Source organism: Arachis hypogaea, chromosome 11, assembly GCF_003086295.3.
Source record: "Arachis hypogaea cultivar Tifrunner chromosome 11, arahy.Tifrunner.gnm2.J5K5, whole genome shotgun sequence".
Lineage (NCBI taxonomy): Eukaryota > Viridiplantae > Streptophyta > Magnoliopsida > Fabales > Fabaceae > Arachis > Arachis hypogaea.
The window spans coordinates 4,029,962-4,040,569 of record NC_092046.1 but is presented as its reverse complement, the minus strand read 5'-3'; the positions used below and the strand labels follow the sequence as shown (position 1 = coordinate 4,040,569).

Genomic DNA, 10,608 nt, shown 5'->3' with positions numbered 1-10,608 from the left:
GTTCAAAGATTAATACCTAAAAGACAAAATCAACCCAAAAAAAGATAATAATAATAATAATAATAATAATAATAATAATAATAATAATAATAATAACCTCCGTTACATAATAATACTAATAATAATTCAAATAATCCTCGTAACACATAATATAATAATAATTTCTATAATCACCGTTGCATAATAATAATAATAATAATAATAATAATAATAATAATAATAATAATAATAATAGATAAAGTATGTGTTTTTATCTAAAAAAAATCATATTTTTTGTCATCAAATTATGTGCTTAGCTCATCTTAATTAATAATTTTTATAATTTTTAATTTTTAATTTTGTAACTATGGTATGGATATTGGAGGTTCAGTTTGTGTTGTTTTAATTTTGTGGTGATTCAATATTTAAAATTTTTGCCAGTAATTATATATATCGGTTATGAAATGAAATAAGTTTAGATATATGTGCGTAAATTTTTTTCGTAGGTGATGTCAATAAAATAAATTGAGTATCAAATTAAAAAAATTTTATTAAATAAATAAATTAATTAAATGTTTTCTGTTTTAGAATACTAAAAACTAATTAAAGTTTTATTTAAAAATATATATAATTTAAGAAATATTTATTAATTTATAAAGTATTAGTTATCTTATTTACAACACAAATGAAATAAATTATATTGTAAATACTAATTCTTTTAGTTGTTTTATGGTCCAATTATATATATATCAAGTTACGATTAAAAAAATATATATTTTTATTTTATTTTAAATTCTTGATATCAATTTGCAAACCAAATTTAGTCAATTAAAATTTGATTTATTTTATTTATACTCGATATATATTCATACTTATGTCATTGTCACTAAAAATAAAATATATAATAAAGTGTAAAAATATAATTTTTCTTAAAATTATATATATTAATAAATAAAATATGTATTATATTTATATATAAAAAACTCTAAATTAATTATTATTATTATTATTATTATTATTATTATTATTATTGATAATATGAATATTTTCACACCGAAAAACTTCACACATCTTACTTTTTGGATTTAATTCAATTTAGGAAAAAAAGGTGAAACTTCTAAAACTACTCTGTTCAAAGTGAAGTTTACTCTATATTATTATTAGGTTTAATTATTTTGTTGTTCTTTATAGTTTTGCAAAATTTTTAATTAGGTCTTTATATTTTTTTTAATTGGGTTTTTGCACTAATTTTTTTTCAATTAAGTTTTTCTTAGCAGTAATTGACTTAATTTTATAGAGATCTACCTAAAAAAATTGGTACAATGACCTAAATAAAAGGAAAAGAAAGTATAAGGACCCAATTAAAAAAAAATTAGTGTAAGGACTCAATTAAAAGAAAAAAAAAGTACAGATACCTAATTAAAAATTTTACGAAACTATAAGGACCAATAGAGTAATTAAACTTTTTTATTATTATTATTATTATTATTATTATTATTATTATTATTATTATTATTATTATTATCTTTTTCTGGATTGATTTTGTCTTTTAGGTATTAATCTTTGAATTTGATTATTGCTTAAAATCTAAACTAGTATCATAAAAATCCAACAAAAAAGGGATTTGATCTCCCATAATTAATAAGTGTGGTAAAAAAAAGAAAAGTCCTAATTATATTGATTGGTATGGATTACTTATCCTAAATCCAAACCTGACACACCCTTTATAAGAGTAGAAGAGTTCCAAGAAAAAAGCATAACGTGTAGCTATCCGTTGTATGCCAACTCACTTCATCACAGGAGGAAAAAAAATAGTATCATCACCGTAGCATTACCCAAAAAGAAATTATGTTGATGATATTATGGTACTTGGTACAGAAGAGAAGTGGGGTCATAGAACAGTGAAGGGTGAGAGAAAGTTTCCATACGCAATTTGAGGAGAAAGAGTTCCTTTTCAGAAGACCTTCAAAGTTTAATAATATTTTAAAAATAAATTTAATTTGTATATATTACAAAATAATTTGATTGAGTTATTTATTTTTATTTATAGAATTTAAAATATTAACTAAATTTAAATTATCTATTTTAATCATTACATATTATACGTTATATCATTTTACTCAAATAAAATAATCTCAATATTAAGTAAATAATAATCTCAATATTAAGTTATATCTATTTTAATCATTACATATTATTCGTACAAATCATGTTGCCTAACTTGAGAGACAAATGAAAAAGCTGATAACGTCAATCAAGAGTAGTTAATGGATGTTCGTAACTTTTTAATTGAGTAGGGAAAGATTATGGCATTTGAATTATAATTTATTGGCATGATACATAAGATTTTATGAGTGTCCAATTGGATTTTAACATCATTCTTAATATTGAATATATATGCTTAGTTGCTTTGTGATTTATATTCTTTTATTAATTAAAATAAATTAAAAATATTATTGTAAATTTGAATAAATAAATATTATAAAATTAAACATTTTTTATTAGAATAATCACTTAAGTAAATTATTTATTGTTAATTATATTTATTTTATCTCAAACAAAATAAAAGATATATCACAAATTTAATTATTATATATTTGTATATTTTACATGCAAAAATATTTTATGAGGATAAATAATCATCTACTTGAATTTATATATAATTAAATATGCTATTTTTACACAATTTTTTAATAAAATAATTATCACCTAAATAATCCATGTGAATATAAAAGAATAGTCAAATTTGTCATAATTGAATACTTAATTTTTTCCACGAATACTAAATATGAACTTTTAATATTAGATGTGTTTTTGTGTTTATGTAATATAGTTAAAAATTATTTGACATATTTTTTTCATATATCAAAAGTCAAAATTAATATCAAGATAAAATTTTGAGTAATTATCTAAATCGGTCTTTGAAATTTTTAAAATTGAATATTTTAATTTTAGATTTTAAAATACACAAAACAGTCTCAATATTTATTTTTGTTAGATAATATAATTCTTTTCCGATAGTCATTAACGGCAATTACTAACGAAAAGAAACTATATTGTCTAACAAAAATAAACATTAAAGAGTATTTTGTGTATTTTAAAATATAGAAGACTAAAATATCTGATTTTATAACTTACACGAATTTAAGCTAATATATTATAATTTTATTTAATTTGAAGCTAAATTTTAAGAAAATGTGTTATGGAGCTTGGAAGAGCGCCTGTGTGAGAGAAGAAGAAGAGGGGGCGGGGAGCAAAAAAAAGGTATACTTTTTCATTGAACAACTTGCCTCATTACGATTAAAAGAAAAAAAATCGGATAAATTAATCCTGCTCTATATATACACTAATTTAATCGAAAATAAATCATGTGTCAAATTACTTCAAATGATAAAAGAGAAATAATTTAAAAATGACGCATGTGAAATATGAATGGTGATTATCCAAAAGCAAGGTTAGTTGTGATTTGTGAATGAGTTATGAGATTTATCTCGGTTACTTCTCTTGTAAATAATTTGTGACACAACCTTGAAACCCAATGTTTTTAAGTTGAATGAGTTGCACACTTGGTTTGACGCATGTGGCAGGGTGCGTGAGTGTGAGTTGTGACACAAAATGAAAAGAACCCAACTCAATACAGTCTATTGTATGGTAGTGGTAGGGTGCTCCTAATTGGTACGGGGGCACAGAAGCACGTGGTTAGGAGGAGGGTACACGTGGGGGACCACTCATTCAAAATTATGGGTGCGTGCCGTGCACATGCTGCTTCACTACTAACTCCACCTTGAGTTAGTCACTGTTTGCGTTGTACTTGTTGTACGGGCACGAGGGAAATGACTCAATTAAAAGAAAAAAAAAGTATAAAAATTTAATTAAAAATTTTGTCAAATTATAAAAATTAGTAGAGTAATTAAATTTTAAAAAATTTAAAAATATAAAGTATGATTTTTAATTCTTTATTATTCTCTCTTTTATATTTATTTTTAGTCTCACTAATAAAATTAATCAACTATATTGTTTATAAGATTGACAATAACTTACTTTTTGTTTGAAGACATTTTAGACGAGGAATATTATATATATTTTTTTTGTGCACATATATATATATATATATATATATATATATATTTAAAATTTTTTCACTTTTGGTATTAAAAATAATTTTAAAAATTAGAAAAAATAAAAAATTTATTTTATATCATAATAAAAAGAGGTGTGTACATAATTTCTCATCTTAAACCTAGTAATGTAGTAGCTCTAATTAAAATGGCTTTATATATTAAAAGTCAAAACTAATATTAATATAAAATTTTGAGTAATTATCGAAATTAATTTTTAAAATTTTTAAAATTGAATATTTTAATTTTAAATTTTAAAATACATAAGACAATCTTAACATTTATTTTTATTAAACCATATAGTCCTTCTCTAGCAGTTACAAACGCAAAGTCCAGCAAAGCATTCCTTTCTGCAGGGCTTTGGGCCAGGGGTACAAGTCATAGTTTTGCAATCTTCATCTCTGAGACATAACATCTTCAGAGCCATACCTGACAAAGTGACAATTCATTTTACCATTAATAAACCCTAAAGGGGGATATAATAATGTTTTGATAAAGTTTATTACATATAAGATTTTAGCTACAGAGACAAATCAAAATACATACAAATTAATTATAATTTTTATAATATAATTTATAACATATACTACTTTTGTCTGAAAAAATATAAATATGTTAAGATATATTCATAAGGTCTATGCATGAAAATTATAAAAAAAAAATAGAAGGGAAAATGAAATACCTTTGAGAGCCATTTCGTCCAAGCCATCACCAGGCTTGATCTTGTACAACGGCACGTGGTTCGACAGCCCCGTTCCGTTACTGCACGTGCACGGAAACGGAATCCTAACTACCTGCTTGGGCGCCACGCTGTAACTGCCTGACGCGTTTTCCGGGATCGTGTTGGCGTTTGCGCCCAATAGGTCCGGGAGGTGCTTCACGTTGAACAGCTTCTGGATGTCTCGGAGCGTGGTCGCATTCTGGCTAGAGTAGTCTATTAGAGCTCGACACGTGGCGTTTGTATTGCTGCTGCACTTGAAGTTTGCCTCTGCCTGAGCCCGGGCCGTCAGGAAGCCCGTCAACACGAGGGTGAATGTGGTGACCCAAAGAGCCGATTTGCCCATTTTGATATTGTGTATGTTGGGGGAAGATCAGATAATTGGTGTGGGCCTTTTGTAAGTTGATTGGTCTCTTAATTTATTTATATAGGGACCCTCACTTGCCTGCCTGGCTGCTGTGTGGTCTAAGTGTAAAATTGAGGTTGGTCAAATAATAATTTTATCGGTTCCACTACATTACCAACAGCATATAAATAAGAGTTGGCAGAAGTTGACAGATAATATGTTGGTACCCTATATTTTTTCTAATTTTATTTGAAGATTGAACCGTTGACTTTGACTCTGACTGTGCAGGAAGAACTTGTTATGCGGGTTGCATAATAAGTGACTCCGAGACTGATTTCCAATCGGGACAAAAATTTCACATGTGAATAGTAGCACATGGAAAGGTTATGCTCCATGGAATCTTGATTTTGGCTTCTAGCTACAAAATGTAAACTTCAAATGATGGTAACTTGGTAAAATGGTTTCGTTTCTAGTAAAATGGTTATTATTACCCATATTTGGAGCATAATAGACTTTCTCATTCATAATTGTCCAAATTATTTATGCTAAAATTTGTTTTTCATAAAATGATTTGTTGGAGGAATAAATTTTGGGCTTTTGATGTAAACTTCAGAAAATAAGGACCACATTATTATTGTTACTTAAAAAAAGACCAAACCATTATAAATAATGGTTCCAAACCAAAAAAAAAAAAATGGTTATTTCAGGTCCTCAAAATTTAAAATAAAAAAAAGATGCATTTCTATTATTATAATTATAAAGGTTATCAAGTGAGAGATTTTTAAATAGTTTTGTTAAGTTGGAGTGACTCACAAAAAAATGTTATTAACAATCATAATATCATAACCATAAAGTAAAACTAAATAACTAATATCAATCTAAAAACATTTTTTTTTCAATTTTTTAATGAATAACTAGAGAAATATGCATTTTAGAATAACTAATTTAATCATTTGGATGGATAAAAACATTTTTGCATTCTATTTTAGTGATTTCATTACTTGTGTGTATTTTTTATCAGAATTTTTTATTTAAATGAATATAGAAAAATAAATTTTTATTTAACAATTTAATTATGACTATTAATCTAATTGTAATTTGTTTATGTTTGTAATTGAATGATTAATATTTACAGTTTTTTTTTTTTCAAATCATTATTTCACAAAATGAAAAGTCTTAATTGAAAATTTTTTTGGTGATTAACATCTAAACTTGTGGATCTAAATATATAATGGGCCTGTTATTTTTTAAATGACAATTTTTGTGAATAAACTTCGCTTTTATTGTATACCAAAAACAAATCTTTGCTTTTGTTTGGTATTGTTTTTCACAAAATTGATTGTACTGGTCCCCGCTCTGGTTCGCCGTACTTCTCCGGCAGCAAGGTAGATCTCCGAGCGTGAGGTCTTCGATTCATCAGCAAAACCATGGCCCTCCTCCGCGCCAGCGATGACGGACGCGTTTTCCTCCAGAGTTGCAGGCAAATGGAAGACGCGCAGCGAACAGGGGTGCAAGCCGGCGAGGCCGGAACAACCATCTATATCTCTCCGAAGAGCAGCGGCGATGAATGACTCGGATCCAACGATGGTATTCATCCTTTCATGGATGTGGGTTTTTTAGTCTAAGTCTCAATGTTTTTTTTATATATAACTTAACCAGCATTCAAGCAATGTTTAGGCCCATCACTTAATTAGTTGTGTGAACCTTTTATAATCCTTGTCATTTTGATTTGTTTATTCTCAGCTTCAAAAGCAATGAATGGAATGAATGGCCCATCAACACAAAAAAATGAGAAGAAATGAATAATTGCAATATAGGCATGGTCTTCTTTTAATGTTGACTAATAGCTTCTCAAAACACAAACTGAAACTGAGCTTCTGTTTTAACTGCATGATGGATTGTGCAGGAAACAATTTTATTTTGTCTCAAAAAAAAATAAATACTGAAACAGAGCTTAGAAGAGAAGATGCACAACCAGGTATCCTGATTCAGCTATTTTGTGCAATGAAACTGTCTCCACCACAACAGTAACAGAATTTTCACTATCTTTTCAAGTGTTACAAACATGGATTCTCAAGAATTCAACGTAATCCTATCAAGGGACAAATTAAGCTTCAACCCAAGCTTAACTTGGTTAGGTTCCCTCCCTAGATTCACAAGACACAAAGTGCTCACCAAACTTAGAAAATATGATAAACAAGACAGAAAAACAATCAAAAGATATTAGAAATAAATTTTGATTTTTCTCTCCAAGTGTTCTCTCTTTGCCTTTTCTCTTTTTAGCTTTTTTTTCTCAATACCTCACTTATATGCCTTTTTTTATTAAAGCTAAAACACAGAAAGATAATACAGAAAACTGAATATGCAATAATATTGATTAAAGCTAAAAAGTGTATGTGCAGAAGGAGGGAGGAATAAGCAAGTAATTGATTTGCATGTTTATGGAAAGCTTTTACCTTTTTCTTCGCTTGATCTGCCCTAGATTTAATTCATGGCTCCAATGTGATTTGACTTTTTTTTTTTTTTCTCTTTCTTCTTGGATGATAGATTTAGAAGTGAACTCCATTTTCCTTTCTGAACTTTAACATTGCAGCTGATGAAGTTTTTGTTTGAGGCTTGTGGGCTTGGTCCTTTTTAGCAACTCTATGTACATATTGTTCTTCTTATTGGGCTTGCGGATTTTTTGGCCTTGTGGTTCTATTGTTTGGGATGCACCAATGACTTTTGGGTCTGCACAACTAATACAACCATCAAACATAACCCAATCACATATTTGTCATCATCAATAAATACAATTGTTTTCCAAATAAAATTAAAAAATATTTATTATGAAAAATATTAATATTTTATACACTTATTTAATAATAACCGAATTATAATTTATTGACTATAATATAATGTGTTAATTATAATTTGTTGAAACTTGAATATTTTTAAAATATTAGTAAAGATATGTATTTTAAATTTTAATTTTAGATTTTTAATTATTTTATATTTTTTATTTACATAAAATCAGTTCTATCGATTTAACCAGTTAATCCAATGACTTAGTAACCTTATCGGTTCGATGATTGACTTTTTGATAACTATATTTAACACCTATAAATACCTGTCTATAAAGAGCCAAAGTGAAATTGAAGCTACTTCATCATTTTAACTCGCAATGCCTAGTCACAAAACCCTACCAACATTCTTCTTCTTAATCATATGTGCATGTATCTTGTCCTAAGATAAGATTAATGATGAAGAAGTTGCTTACCTCTTACAGCTTAGGAAAGTCCTGCTTACCTATTAATGCCACTGCTTCTTCTGGTTCAAGATCATCATCCAGTTGGTTCTCAAACAAGCAATCAGTGCAAATCAACTCCATATTATATATACAACTTTATATATACCCTATAACTAAACATACCTTACAGAAGATTCTCTCGAATACCAGCTTCAGTCGAGAGTTACATCCAAAGTGTTAAGCAGATAGAGTTCATCTAATAGCCTATAAATTAGGCAATACATTCAGCAACATCCAATATAAGAAACTCAAGCTCTGTTTAGAGTTTAGACCATAGGAGACTATGAACACTAATCACTAAACATTCCAGAGGTAATAGTGTAGTAAAAGGACCGTACTTCCACTAAAAGCAGGAAAATTAACATACAATGATACAATCAGCAACCCTTTTCACAAAACAAGGGTCATTAAAAACAAAGAAAATTTAACAACCTAATTTAAAAAAAAAAAAAAAATCCAAACACAACCAGGTAGCTCCAGGGAAACATAACAAATTGAACAAGGGAAAGCAAAATCCCAAACCTAGCTAAAATCCATGCATCTAAGGTGTCAGTCTATTATAACTCGCTAAGCTGCTTCTAAATTCAATAGACATCGTTCAAACTATGTTGGACACACTGTACAAACAAGCAAAAACACTATATATATATATAATAACCAATTACATTGTATAATTAATTACCTCCCTAAGTATTAGTAGTAATAACTCTACCTTAAAAACTTGAAGACGATGCTTCTTGTCTTGATTCTCTCAAATATCGAAGGAGTGTTTCAGCCTGCAAAGCCAGAAGCAAACATAAGTTTGAATACGAAAGAGGACAGCAAGGAAGAGGGTCATGTAAGATTTAAAAACTAGAATAATAATAAATTAAATAGTAATGAGCAAGTTTTCAATCAAAATAGCAAAATAGCTGAAGAGCATCATCAGAAATTTGAAACTGAAGAGCATGTACTTCTTTTTTGTGCTTCTTCATCTCTTTAGCTGACTTTAGGTGCTCTTCCAATTTTATACACCCATGACATTGATTCTGAGACATCTTTTCTAACAACTTAGTCCATTTGTGCTATGTTGCTACAAGTACCACATCTCTCAGCTTAAGATCTGAAACAAATTTAAAGTGATACTCGATTAAGTCTAGGTTTTATAACGAGAACAATTTGTCCAAATTAAGGCTGTAAGTGAGTCAAGTCAGCTCATGAATTAGCTCGAACTCGACTCATTAATAGCTCAATAAGCTGAGCTCGTGAGCTAGTGAGCCAAGTTTGAGCTTAGAATTAAGCTCATAAATTAAATGAGTCGAACTTGAGCTTGGATAAGCTCAGCTCATTAGCTCGTGAACTGACTCGATTATATATATACACATATCTTATATGTATTTAATCTATATTTTTAATATTATATATATTAATGATCTTAATTATTTGAAATTTTGTATTTATTTTTTACATATAATTTTGATGTAGGACATAAATAAAAAATTTATAATTTATTGATAGATAGAAATATATAAAATTGATCTTTTTAAATATTTTTTAAAATATATAAGTTATAATTTATTGATATAGAATTATAGATTATGTATTTATGTTTTTATAATTTGAGCCAGCTCATGAGCTTTCGGTGAGCCGAACTTGAGTTTAAAAAATATGCTCGATTATTAATGAGCTGAGCCATGAGCCAAACTCAATTTTTGTGAGCCGAGCTTGAGCTTGGTCTATCTCAACTCAGCTCAACTCACTTACAACCCTAGTCCAAACGTTACAAGATGAAAATGTTCATGTTTCTACACCCAAATGAGTATGAAAAACAGCCTCAAGTCTAAAACTATCAGCATTACAGCTTGCAGGTCACAACTGTTTTAAAAATCAATTGGCAAACAAATGGCTTCTATAATTCAGCCATCTTTCATGCTTTTTCAACTTAAGATGCCCAAAAGCCAAGTCGAATTTGGTGGTATTGACAAGAGAAATTTACATGATTTTTTCTTCCTTTTCATTATTCTTTTTTTCTTCCAATTTTCAACTACACATGATTTATTTGTTATATAAGTGGAAAAATGATCAAATTCTAATAGTTTTTTAAAACCCAAAATAGTAAATGATAATACCTTTCACAGGATCCAAAGCTGAAGGATATTTATTTTCATTTGATTTCAGT

General features: G+C 27.9%; 1 non-coding gene across 1 annotated transcript; it reads right to left on the bottom strand.

Moving 5' to 3' along the window:
• Positions 1-4,361: 4,361 nt before the first annotated feature.
• Positions 4,362-7,937, bottom strand: LOC112723746 (uncharacterized). Its single transcript, XR_011867192.1, has 3 exons — positions 7,618-7,937; positions 4,780-5,280; positions 4,362-4,526 (listed from the first exon to the last, which is right to left on the bottom strand). It is a non-coding gene; the product is annotated as an uncharacterized protein (transcript).
• Between the last annotated feature and the right edge of the window lie 2,671 nt (positions 7,938-10,608).